General features: G+C 39.6%; 2 long non-coding RNA genes across 2 annotated transcripts in view; one reads left to right on the top strand and one right to left on the bottom strand.

The window, feature by feature from the left end:
* Positions 1-2,325, top strand: part of LOC120404611 — a 39,968-nt gene extending 37,643 nt beyond the window's left edge. Inside the window, exon 4 of the long non-coding RNA XR_005598063.1 lies at positions 2,205-2,325. This is a non-coding gene — a long non-coding RNA (uncharacterized LOC120404611). The remainder of the gene's footprint in view (positions 1-2,204) is intronic.
* The window catches only part of LOC120404610, a 51,688-nt gene that overhangs the window by 2,896 nt on the left and 34,992 nt on the right, over positions 1-13,800 (bottom strand). The gene's annotated exons all lie outside the window — the stretch shown is intronic.

Raw genomic sequence — 13,800 nt, 5'->3', positions numbered from 1 at the left:
GATTTGAGTTTTCCAGGGCAAAGTATCCTAAAGATAGCATCTGTCACAGAATAGTGTTGCCTGCGGAAACAGCAAAGCAGCAGCTAATCAGGGTGAATACCTTCCCTTTTCTGCTTTATATAAAAGTATAATTAAATTGGTGCATCAAGTCCACTGTAGTTACAATAGGGCTTAAAATATATTTGTGCCGTAATTGTAAGAAGCAAGATTTAATTCTAATAGTGGTGTGGAGGACTAAAATAGCCACATGTTAATAACAATTATAAATAATAATAAATGGATATAGCGTTGTAAATGTAGAAGGTACTTTAAAAACCAGAACCAGACTTGGTGCAACTCCATAGATAGTAACCTGTCACAGAGAGAGCGGGCAGTGAGTGTAATAGAGTAGGACTTACAATCTGTCTCCTATGCAATGTCCATTGTATAATACCCCTCTTTGGGTGAGTCTTTGCTATAAGTCAGGCACACCACAGCAAAATATAACAGGGAGGTTGGGGAGGGATGCCATGAGATACAGAAGCCAGAAGAAGTGACACCTACTGGGATGTGACCCAGGAACCTCTTAGTGCCAACTGGCAAGGGGCACAGAGATGTATAAGGATTACAGGGATCTCCTGGGTCTGGTGTTTACATTCTAGTTCACCACAAGAGTTCTCTAATGAAAGTTGGTTTCACACTGGTCATCAACATCATTGTAAAATGCATGTACAGATGTTGCATAAGGAGTTATGAATATACATTGAAAATTATGTTCTTAAGATCTGTGTCTAGATATCTGTCATCAAGAAGGTGAAAAACAGGTTTTCTTTCAGGCTTATCCACCGCTCTGTATATTAAGTATTGTATAGTTCGCAGTGGGGATCCACTCACCAGGCTGAATCAAATGCTAACAAAAGATTGTGAAAACTTCAAAGAAACAAAAGTAAAAGTAAACAATAGGGTGTGGAGGGACCCTATCTTGAGGTGCATATCAAAGGTTTGTTCTGGTATATTTTGGGGATAAGGAAAGCACTCTGTCATCCTTCACCTAAGTAGTAACAGACAGCAAGTTTGCTTAATGAAAGATGGGTCTCAGCCAGGTCTGGCTGAAAATGCTGGAAAGAACTTTAAGTGAGATAAGCTTCTTTAGACAGGAGGATAACTTATTAGTTAAGTTTAGTCTCTAGAAAGGGTGTTATGATTTTGTTTTATATGTTACCGTTTGTTTACAATATTCTTACTCATCAAGACTTGAATCTCTGTTTTTGATAAACTTATTCTTGTTTTCATTATATATATATCTAGGTGCTGTGTGATTAGCAGAGTTGTGTTGAAAGCAGGGGCGGCTCTAGACATTTCGCCGCCCCAAGCAGGGCGGCATACCATGGGGGGGCTCTGCCGGTCGCCGGTCCCGCGGCTCCAGTGGACCTCCCGCAGATGTGCCTGCGGAGGGTCCGCTGGTCCCGCGGCTGCACCGAAGCCGCGCGGGACCAACGGACCTTCCGCAGGCACACCTGCAGGAGGTCCACCGGAGCTGCCTGCCGCCCTCCTGGCGACCGGCAGAGCGCCCCCCGTGGCATGCCGCCCTAAGCACACGCTTGGCGTGCTGGGGTCTGGAGCCTCCCCTGGTTGAAAGGTATAACTAATAAGCTGGTGTGCACTGTTCCTTTAGGAACAGAAGGCTTGGTAATTCTGTGAGTGTTCAGTGGGTAAGAGGCTGGACACTAAAAGGAGCACTAAGAGAACTTGGGTATTGGAGTGTGCCTATCGCTAACCTTCACAGAGAGAGCAAGGCCTGCAGATGCCTGGAAGGTAATACTTGCAATCCCAGAGGTTGGTGGTTTCAGGGAACTGAGCCACTGCAGGCACAGACAAGACTTCCTCAAGCTCAGAGCAGCTGATAGTGAGATGCCTCACAACCCTGGGGAGTGTCACACTGGAGACCAAAGGCTGCTGTCATGTGAAAAAAAATAATTGGAGGAAGCTGGATATTTACTAGCCCAGGGTTAAATGGAGATGCTATCAGGATTTTTTTTTGGGGGGGGGGGGGTAAAAAAATGCCCTGATGACTCTTACATACCTGTCAGTTGAAAGCAGTGGAAGTAGTTCAATCTGATTAGCCTTTTCATGGCCAATTGATTCTTCTACAAGTTAGAACATTAAAATGTTTTAGACGACCTGAATGTCACACTGTCTTAAAAAGTTCTTCCACTGTGTTCCAGGTCAAAGGAATGAACAAGTGAACAAATGGATCAGGTGTGGAAAAGAGTGGTCTTCAGTTACCAGGAAATAAAAAGGTCTTTTGTCTCTGTAGTCAGCTTTAAAGGTCTTCAGGGAAGGGGGGGAATAAAATCAATTTTGGTTATATTAATACTCAATTCTTTTTTATTCTTTAAACTGTTTAAAATTAAATAATTAAGAATTAACGTAGAGCCAAAGTAGTATTTTTTTTAAATGGTTACATGGTTATATTTATTAGGTTATATGTACCCCATCCCCTCTCTGCCATTACAGAATTGTCCCTACAGTATATTCTCCAGGGCTTTATCTAGTATTTTTAAATGTCTCATAATGAGGCGTCCACCACTTCCCTATAAAGACTATTCCACTGTCTAGCAGATTTCAACAATAGGAAACATTCCTGATAACCAAGAAACATTTTTCTTTTCTCCTTTTTATCCCATTACTATTCATCATACCCTTAAACCACCCTAAAGAACTTCCCAGGTGTTTGCATACCTCAAATTCTTGTAGACATTTACTGTGTCTCCTCCTACTAACTAGTACTTGATAATTATTAAGCCAGATTTACTTCTTTTAGCCTTTCCTGACAAAGAGGTCACTTCATTTCTGTTGCTCGGGTTTTGGCAAATGGGTCATAATGGAATTCTGAGAGCACTGAATGAGGCTTAATTGCAGAGGTTTTTCGGGGGTTTTCCCCATGGACAGTACAGAGTGGCAGCATTTCAAACATTGCTACTCAGGACATGCATACGCTCCCAAGGAATGCTGGCATACAGTGTGTATGGAAGCATTTGATAATAGTGCATTTCAAGAGTTATTAATTTTAGTGTTTGATGTCCACTAGTTACAGTAAGATCAAGCACAAAAATGGTATATTTCAATTATACTTATCCCTTGATTAAGGAAGGGAAGTGACAGGCAATTTAATAGCAATGCAACAATTGCTAACGTATAATGCTGCCATGAATTAAATACCTACCTGTTTACACATCAGACTCTTCAGCGCCTGGCTAAATCACAGCTACATCTTCATCTTCTAACCAACATTAGTTTGAGAGCTCTGATAGATTTTTTTTTTTGCTTTGCAATCTCCAGGCCACCATGTAAGCAGTAGGTCATGAATATGATATGTAGAGTTTCCTGAATTTACTTTTCTGTGCTTAGAATTCACAGTTTCATTGGAACTGTCAGAGAGCAGCGAGGGATAGAAGTATCTATCCTATTGAGAAGCAAAGTGGGGAAAAATGCAAGAAACCATTTTTGCTCTACAGAGACTTCAGACTTTCACAGCGTTTAATTTGAATTCCGGAAGATTCTGGCAAGTCAGCTGGGCAGCATTTTTGCCTCTGAAAACTACAAATGGGACAGCCAATTCAGAAATGATTTTGAGATCCCAAAACATCAGATGTAAACTGTTTATACAATATACAGTGTGGACTAAAACTGCAAGCAGACAGGAGTTACCTGCTCGAAGAACACAGTAGAATGCATGATAGAGCAGGAACTGGATCCAAGGGTTTTGGAATATAATCAGACTACACACAGCTGTCTGTTTGCTCATTTTTGGTCACATTGTATCATTTCATTTCCCTGAGCAAATGAGAGTAACTGTTTTAAAGAGCGGGTGGAGTGGTGAATTTACAAGGACTTAGATTCTCTCAGAGAAAGCTCTGGAGAAGTTTATGAAAATAGGAAGATTTAGGCCAGGATTAAGTAATTTGGACATTTAAAACTTTTTTTCTTTTCCAGATTACTAGAGTTAAGCTTTGCCTAAGATATCATTACAAGACATTTAGGTTGTTATGGTATTATCAACTGGAATTAGGTTTACATTTAATTTTTTTTTCCACAACCCGTCACAGTAATTTCATTCATATTCTCAACCACAAAGGTCGTGACCAGATCAACCTCTGGGTTATTTAATTTCTCTGTGACTGGTCTCTAGCCAGTGGGTTTGCCCCATCCTAGATATGAAAGGTATATTTACATACAATTATACAAACATATATTTTGCTTAATTATTGGAATTTTTATGTGTATCAGAGCAGTCACCTAGAACCTCCAAATGAATGAGGACCATTGTGCTAAGCACTGTATATCCACATAGTGACAAATAGTGCCTGTTCTGAAATGTTCCAGTCTAAATAAACAAGGAAGACAAAGAACCAGAAAGGAAAACCAGAGGTTCAGAGTCCTTGAGCAGAGGCTGGAATAGAAATCAGTCTCCTGAGTCCATCTCTGGTGCCCTATGTCAAATTAACAACTCTAGTTCCAGAGCTCCAGGCTGTGATTCTGGGAACACAATCTGTATAGTTCTGTTTTGTTGGTAAACAATATTGTTGTATATGGATGAGGCACAATACTTATGTCTATAAGTGTAGTGGTCTCCAATGATCTGTTACCCGTTACCATTCACTACAGACTCTATCACAAATGAATTAATAATTGAGATGTGAATGAACATTCATATTCTTAGCTGTGAAGGAAACAGCAAAAGTAGGTTCCTGTAATATCCAATAAATCATTGTCAACAAGGCTTTTAGCTAAGTGCAGAGGGTTAATGTCAACCATCTCTCTACTTGAGGTCTTTACCTTTCTAATAAGAAAGCCACTGATTATTCGTTTATGCAACAGGCAAACAAAGCCACACAATGTACAATATATACACTTATGTTTACAAAGTGCTTTCAGAATTTGCTATTCTTGCCTTTTACCATGAGAGCTCACAGTTCTGGGTTGTTTCCTGTGAACCATGTATCAAATCAGTTAGTTACAGGAATAAGGACTAAAACTTCTGCCCTGGGCTATGCCCCAACCCTACCTCTATTGAAATTAATGGAAATGTTCTCATTGGCTTCAGTGGAAATAAAAATCAAGCCCTTACACCTTGGCAACTCCATTGAAGCTGCTGGGATGATAAATAAATAAATAATAATTGCACAAGTATAACTGAGAGCAGAACCTGACCCAAGTCCTCTGATCTGTCTCCGCAATCCAAAGGCAGCACTAAGTTACAATAAAATTGGAGGCCTTCCTTTTGAAGTTATATCCTTTAATTCCCGATTTAAGCCATAAGAAATAACAATGTTCTTAGTACCACACGCTTGGAAGTTTCTTTTAGTGCCATCTGGAACTGAATAATGAATTTGACTGTATCCACTCACTGTGTGAGGTATCTGTGTTTTAGGTCACTGTGTGAAAACATGCCCGGCCAGAGAGGGTTGGAAGAAAAATTGTTTGGCCATGTATTTAACCAGGAGGGAGATAGATGGAATTACTGGACAAATGTGCAACTGCTAGGCCACTATGCCGTCAGCAAAAAACTGAGAAACCCTAGGGGGCATTGATCTTTGTGATTTTACTCAGAGGGTAAGAACAAAATTATTCAGTGCTGTTCTACTCTGTAACTGTGATACAGTGGGGAAATTTAGTGCTGGATGGATCATACTCATGTTCCTTGCTTTGGTGATTTAGGACTAGGCTGGGATACAAAATGTGAATGGAGGACCAGCTGGCTTGAATATGCCAATTACATTTGTTTTCTGCCAGTGGCTGTGCTGCTGATTTTTACTCCTTTCCTTTAAAATATATGTTTTCTTTAAAAAAAAATAATCAGAAAAAGAAGCATATTTCATGAGATGAAATTACAGTCAGAGCTGGAGTCACTCTTTCTGAATTCAGCTCCCTGTGCTGAAAAGTAGATTCATGGTGCAGGGAAATAAGGCAGGCAGGCTTTACACACAGGAAATTTAAGTATCTGTACCTGGATTCCATAGCAGCTTTGCTGGTGGGGGCTACAGTAGGATTGCAACTGCTAAATCCTTATAGTCTCCCAGCTTCCCAAGTGGCCATTCTTCCTTCTTAGCAACTGCCAGGTCGACTCACTTTTCAGACTGAGCTGCCCTCTTGAGGTGGGTAGTTTGCAGACACTTTGCTGCATATGATTAGTAATTATTTTGCTTACTAATAATTTTGGCTGATTAATACAAAGTCAATTTGTTTTTTGAGCAATGCTGGCTGAATCTTTGTCTAATCAGTAATTAATTCAAGTAGTTTACCTTAAAGCTGAATTATGGAGGTATTTTAAATAGTTTTTTAACTTTACCCACTTAAAACAATTTCCAATGCAGTCACTGGAAGGAAAGAAAGTTGACATGTTTCCCTATCCTACTTTTTACTCTTCCATTCTGTCTGTCAGCAATCCATTATCTCCCTCACCCAATATTTGTACGTGGTTTTTCTCTACTTCCTAAACCCACTTTAAAAAACACCTAATCAGGGGTGATGACCCAACATGCCTTGCACTCTGATGCTAATGTGAGTTTTAGGATATGTTATGCAAGATTGGGGCCCATTATTGTATTCTAAAACAAGAGAGTCTTCAGTTAGCTCAAGTGAAATGCAATCATGTAAACCAAGAACAAAGAAAAAGCGCAAAACAAAGGAAATGGTAAACACCTCACATAGCAGAAATGGAAAGAGCAACACTTCTGTGCTGAAGAAGCAGAAATCTAAGCAAGCAAATGTATTGAAAAGAAAACACAGTAATTTCCTAATATAAAATGCAGTTGGATGAAGCAAAGCTCTGCTGGGAGAAAACAGATGGAATCTTTCACAGAGGCTGCCAGATCTGGCCTTCCCAGAGTGTTTAAAAAAAAGTGGCACAATTTCATTTCTGCTAAATAGAAAGTCTAAAATAAATGGTTATGGTTGTTTGGAAACCTCTTCTGAAATTGATGTAATTTTATCTATTAAGTCCTGTTTTGAACTAGTTAGCACTGAAAAAAATGAAGTCTTAACCTAAGCCATAGTATCAACCCAGAGAGCTACCAGCTATGCTATGTTATATCAACTACTTGTTACAAAACCTTCAAGAAACTGACTCCCTGATGTCTCCTAAAACAAATTAAAATAAAGGGTGCATAGAGTAGGGCTGCTTGAGTATCTGAATTATGGGATATTAAAATAATGTTAAAGTTTGATCTGAACCAGATATAAACTTTGCGATCCCTCTAACTTAGGGGAAGTTTGGATCTGTATCTAAAGTCTGTGATGCAAGGCTAGAACATGAATCCAAACCAAATCACTGGTTATGAACTTCTTGAAATTTAGATCTTGCTCCAAAATGCATGGCTTAGGTCCATTTTTGTTTTACATGAGTTCCTGTAGTAGACAATGAATTGGAGAAGCAGCTGTCTTATCACTTTGTCAGAAATTATTTTAAACTAAGGCTAGATTAACGAGTTCAAGTAAAATAAGAATCTTCATCCAAAATTTAGGCTGAACCAGAGCTGAACTCTTTTTAAAATTGTTTCCATAACTTAACTCAGCTTTGTGATATGGCTGGCACCAGAAGCAGAAGTGTAAAAATACATTGGAAAAATAGTTTTTTGTGGTCTTTCCTTCTCAAATGAGAGTATTTCCTCTTGTGATCTCCAGCCCAACCTCGCAGACCCAAGAGATTCAAATAAACTTCTGATAGAAGCATCTAAACTTATGTGGCTGGAGTAATTGGAGTGACCAGAGACCTGGAGGGATTGGCTCATGAAGAATAATTAAAAGAGTTAAACATGTATTAGCTTAGCTTTACATATTAAACTGGTCATAAACTTTTAAGTTTTCATTTTCTTAAGATATGGGGCTCTAATTCCACTCTTCTTCATAGATTGGCCATTCTCTTCCTCTGTCTCTGTGTTGTTTCTGATATTTAGGAACCCAATTTTCCTGGTCTTCAGGTAAGCAGTCACCAAGGCATTGTTTCAGCAAAGCCCTTAAGCTTAAGTAGATAATTAAGTTCCATTGACTTTAAAGCATGTGTTTAAGAGCTTTGCTGAACCTGGGCCCTAATGCAGCACAATACCAGGGGCAGCAAAGAATTTAACAAATGAGCTGCAAAAGGGAGGCATTTTCCTTTATAAAGTAGCAGCTTGCATAGTTCTGCCACAGTTTCTGCCTAGATAATCATGGTTCCAAAGATAGTACAGTACCTTCATTTTCCAAACCTATTTGAATTTCTATAAAAAGTGAATTAAAATAACATTGCATAGTAAAAGGTTCTATTTCAAATAGTTATTATGCAGAGAGAGTTTTCTCTGTCAGATAAAGAGCAATAAAAGAATAAAATGCTAGGAGGCTATTTTTTATTCTATTTTCATTTTGTCTTGATAAATTACTCACATAAAGAATGCTTTCCCCGTGTATAAAGTTGCTTTGTTTCAAAAAGCCTGCATAGTTGTTTGCAGCAAAATAATACATTGTGTATCTGATCTAATCCTCATTCCAATGAAAGAACAAAGGAAGTTAGTTATTTTCACTACTTTATGTGTGGTTCACTTTGCAAACACCTTAGTTCCATCATATAAAATAAATTAACAAATCTCTGCAAATAATTTGGCCATATTCTCTGACATTTAAGCCTACAATATCCAGTGATATTCTCATTTCCCCTTTCATTCCAGCAATGAAATATATATAAAGGTTTTTTATTTTAGTTTTAAGTTAAGATTGCTGGAATGAAAGGGGAAATGAGAATATCACTGGATATTGTAGGCTTAAATGTATATATAAATATATACGGTATAAACACCTGCCATCTCAGTACATGGGAATGGTGGTGAGGACACAAGTCAAAACCCAGTATAAATGATGAGAGAATCATGCCTGGGTAGTTTATTTTGCCTCTAGAGCTTTAGCCACAAGAAGATAACATGATCCCACAGATTTGACCAAATATGTGATTCCATCCGATAAAGGAAGGGCGATGTTTCAAATACATGTGAATGGAGCGTATTTATTCTAAATAGTCTTAGACTGAGTACTCCATCTGATACCTGAATCCTACCAAAATCTGGAAAAATGTAGATGAAAACTTCATAGCTTGGCCCTAAGTCTACCATGGCTGAAACAGAACCTTGGTTGAAATCATGAACCATGGAAGACAATGGGAGTTTTCCTAGTGACTTCAGTAGGGTCAAGATTTCACACCTTTAATCTAAACAATCTATAAAACTTTGCAGAAGCTTAGATTTGAATCTGATTCCACTATAAACTTCAGTCTGACAGTCTAAAAATTACATAGTAGAGCCTGCACTTTACTAATCTGCAGGCTTTATAATTTACACTCTAAGTACCTGGGTATATTCCCTGCTTCTCATTAAATATCTGATGGCTGAGTACTGTAGTGTGATTTTGCAGTACTTGTAAGGCATTATTATTTTCATAAATTATACTATAAAATATTTACTAATATATGATGAAGTGATTCTAGTAAATTCCCCCCAATTGTCAGAATAATTGAACAAACTACATTTTGCAACGCATCATCCCACGTGTGTGTTTATTGTGTTCATTCCATTATTCACTAATGTGCAAAACTGACAATTTCTGAATGGGTATCTGAGTCCACATTGTGAATTGTCACTACCTTCATTTATATAATGGTAGACCAAATTGTCTTTCTGAATTAGTCATTCTTTTTCTCTTATTTTGTTAATTTCACTAACAAGACCTTGTGAGACTTCATAATGGGTTTCTCAGCACAAAGGTAATGGCACAGCAACTCAAAGCCCTGTCACATGTGCAATGTGTTTTGCAAAAGCGGGCATTTCATTTTATGCTTAATAACATTAAAGTAGTCAGACTTTGGGGGACACTGCCTTCCATTTGGATAGGAGTTAATAATTGGGATTCTTAGTTCCCAAGTTTAGCTAATAAAACCCCAGCAGAAGAAAATATGGTCTTGGTAAATAAAAAAGAAGAGCTCAAGTCCATCAGTTGAAGTCAATGGAAGTGCAGAACTGAGGGCAGAATTGGAGCTAGTATGTGAAATCTTGGATTTCAATAAGTCAGGATTTCACCCACTGTTTTTAACTATTAGACAAAACTGCATACTTTCTGAGCCCAAAACGTGTAATATGTATTGGTTAACGCAGAGGTGAAAAAAACCAACACATCATATTCTGAAGAATGAGCTGGCATTACCTTCAATAAATAACCTTCAAAAGAGATGATGTTGTGGATGGAAACTGAGTGTGTCTCACAGTACAGAACTAAAGAGATCAACAGACAGTGATATGAAAAATTGATAGCCCTGCTAGATTTTATAGTTCTGTTAGCTGCTCCACACCAAATGCCCTGGATGCAAGTAGAACCACAGAAAGTTGAGTGGCTTCTGTAACGTTAATTAGTTCTTCTAATACAACTTCTTCTACCTCCAGGCAGGAATGAGTCTGTACTCAGGGAGCAACTTGAACATGGGTTTGAGCTATACATTATTTAGTTTAGAATATTTTTCTCCTAAGAAAAATCTCTCCTGCTCAAAATCACTGAGTAACATTGGCTCAGTGGTGATAGAAGCAATAGCCATTGTTCCATTGAACTTAACGGCAAAATTCCTATACATTTTAATGGGACCAGGACTTGTCCATAGTGAGTAAACTTGATCTTGACCTTCATCCGACTTTCAAACTGAACCTGGATGTCACTATTCTGTAGTTTTGTAAAAATTTGTTATTTTTCATAGTGTCTTCTCTCTGTACTTTTTTGTCCCTGACAGGACTGGAGACATAAGTGACACCATATCACAGGAAAGGATGTTTTCATAGAATATCTGTTGTGATGGAGCAAGGCCGGATGGCTACAGGAAAGTACTGAGGAACAGGTATGTTAGCCCCAGGCTAAGCAAATCTCTAGTACCATGGGAACCAAAATGGCAGTTGCTCCAGGATAATCAAGGCACCTGGGGCCAATTAAGAATTTTCTAGAAGGCACAGGAGAGAGCTACAGTGATTGGAGCACCTGCAGCCAATCAGGGCAGGCTAATCAGGGCACCTGGTATAAAAAGGGGAGCTCACTCCAGTCAAGGGAGAGGAGCCAGAGGAAGGAAGTGTGAATGAGGAGCTGGGAGTCAGAGACACAAGGAACTAAGAACTGAGAGGGTGTACTACTGGAGGATTGAGGAAACACCATACAATCAAGCTGTATCAGACACCAGGAGGATCCTATGGTGAGGATAAAGAAGGTATTTGAAGGAGGTTATGGGGAAGTAGCCCAGGGAGCTGTAGTGGTCAATCAGCGGTTACAAGTAGCACTTTAGAGACTGCTACAATTCACAGGGCCCTGGGCTGGAACCCGGAGTAGAGGGTGGGCCTGGGTTCCCCCCAAGCCTCGCTACTCCTAATCAGACATAGGAGAAGTTGATCCAGACTGTGGGTTTCATCCAAGGGGAAGACCACTGAGGGGAGGAAATCCGCCAATAAGCGCAGGACCTACTAGAGGAGAGGAGGATCTTTGCCACACTGTCTATTGCTGAAATAGGACATGTGAAATCTCACAATAAAGCTTATCATGAGAAAATCTGAAGCACACAGGCTCACAAGAATTGCATAAGCACCTGAATACACAGTCACTTATCCAAACAAAACAAAACCACCAACCTTATCAGGATTTAGTCATCTCTATCAATGGGGAAACTTTTCAAAGCTGAAGGGCTATGGGGAGGATTTTTATAGTGGAATTATTTGAGCAAAACTTTGAGTATGAGAAACTGAGCTGCCAGAACAAGGGTTGCCCTGTTTTCACGTATCCTGATCTTCTTCTCAGGGAAGGTACTGGGGCTCTTTTCAAAACTTCTGAGTCTCATTTCTTTAGTGTGAGATCTTGCCATGAGTTACTAAAGACTCCTTCTTGAATTACTGTCATGCAGCTCTGATGGAATCTTGTCTAATCCAACATTGCTTAGCATGCTGATTTAGAGTTAAAAGGATAGCTGGCCCTTGCATGCATGTGCAAGGGTGGAGCAAGAAGATGCAAAAAACCAGGGAAAGCCACAATATATCTAGTTTAACCATATCCCCTTTTGCATCCCGGACCCATGTCAGGTGACCAGTGGCAGGAAATAAAGATGCCTGTGAAGTAATTAGCCAGCACATCTTGGAGGGACTATTCAAATTGAGTTGCCCATCAAAGGAACATGTGGACCATGGGAGACACCTACCTACACTTAATGAAATTTCCTGCTGTGATTAGGTGAAATGCATGGATATGTGACTTGCCCATGTGACTCCAAACTCCATATTGTAGCTGTAATTTCCCATAGTAAGAACAATAGGATGCCCTCCACATGGCAAAAGCTATAAAAGGCCCTGGAAACACATCCAATTTGTCTTCAATCCTGACTCTTACGTTTGGAGGAACTTTGCTACAAACTGAAGCTCTGAACAATGGACTGAATCACCCATCCAAGCTGTGGATGTATTCCAGAGTCTTGCCAGCAGTTTATTCTATCACTGCTACAAACCTGAACCAAGAACTTTGCCATTACTGTATGTAATTGTTTCCTTTAACCAATTTTAATTCTCACCTTTTTCTTTCTTTCTTTTTATAAATAACCCTTTAGATTTTAGATACTAAAGGATTGGCATCAGTGTGATTGTTGGGTAAGATCTAAGTTTTATATTGACCTGGGTGTGTGGCTGGTCCTTTGGGATCAGAAGAACCTATTATTTGATGAAACAGGTTGTAAAGAACCACTCATCTCTGAGTCCAGTGGTTTGGGTGGTGATATAAGAACTGGAATGCCTGAGGAAACTGCCTTTATGTTTTCTTGTTGGCCAGTGTGGTGAAACAGGAGTTTATTTTTGTGGCTGGTTTGGTATATCTCATAAAAGAATAACCACCAATTTTGGGCTGTTTGCCCTGTTTCTCAGCAGTTTGTCCTGAATTTGGCATTCTTAGTTATGACCCAGTAAGGCATGGTTACAAGCTCTTACTAGCACTCCTGTGTGTCACGCCTTTATTACAGATGGAGGATGAAGCAGGTGACTCACAGGTATGAACTATTTGAAGTGGGCACAGACGGGTGGGATGAGCTGTGATCTGTGGGCAACCCAAAAGAATCCACAGATATTAGCTGCAACCTTGTCACTTGGCAAGCCCACCTTTTGCAAAGGGTAAGATCTAGCCCTTAGTTTATTGGCATTATCAGCACGGCTACATCTCATTTATTATTTCCTTCATGCAAATGTAAGTCAAACTGCTGGTAAAAGATGAGCATATTGTTAAGCGCTCCATTGCTTTTTCCCCATTCTACCCTCTAATCTGCTTCCACGGAGATTGCTTTGGGCCATACTGTCACAAATTGTGGGAGACAAGGGATCCCAAGGTCACCGAGGTGTTTCCCAATTAACACTTCAAATTACAGTTGTGAGGGCTGAGCATCTCTGCTCTCCACTCAGCTGTCAGAATTGCTGGAAAAAAAGACTGTCAAGGAGCAGCCTGCAGAGAGTCATCTGACCTTGGGTATCATTGAAGATGTAAATGCATGTAAAGGTCTTTAGAAAGAGACAGAATTATTTCTCAAAGTGTGTTCGTGGCTGATACTAGTAAATCAGAATTAGTGGGTTTTTTGTGGGGTTTTGGTGGGGGGTGGAGTGGGGTGGGGGTGGGGAGGTGGTTGCTTGTTGTTTTGTTGCAGTTGTTTTTAGCTGCAAGGGATAGAAGCTGGGATCAAAGGATGTAATAGAAGGTATCATCTGTCAACAACAGCAACACCACCACATGACAGCATGCAGCAAA

This window comes from Mauremys reevesii, linkage group 4 (assembly GCF_016161935.1).
Source record: "Mauremys reevesii isolate NIE-2019 linkage group 4, ASM1616193v1, whole genome shotgun sequence".
NCBI classification, from domain to species: Eukaryota; Metazoa; Chordata; order Testudines; family Geoemydidae; genus Mauremys; species Mauremys reevesii.
Note: the sequence above shows the minus strand (reverse complement) of the source record. Positions and strands in the feature narration are given on the sequence as shown.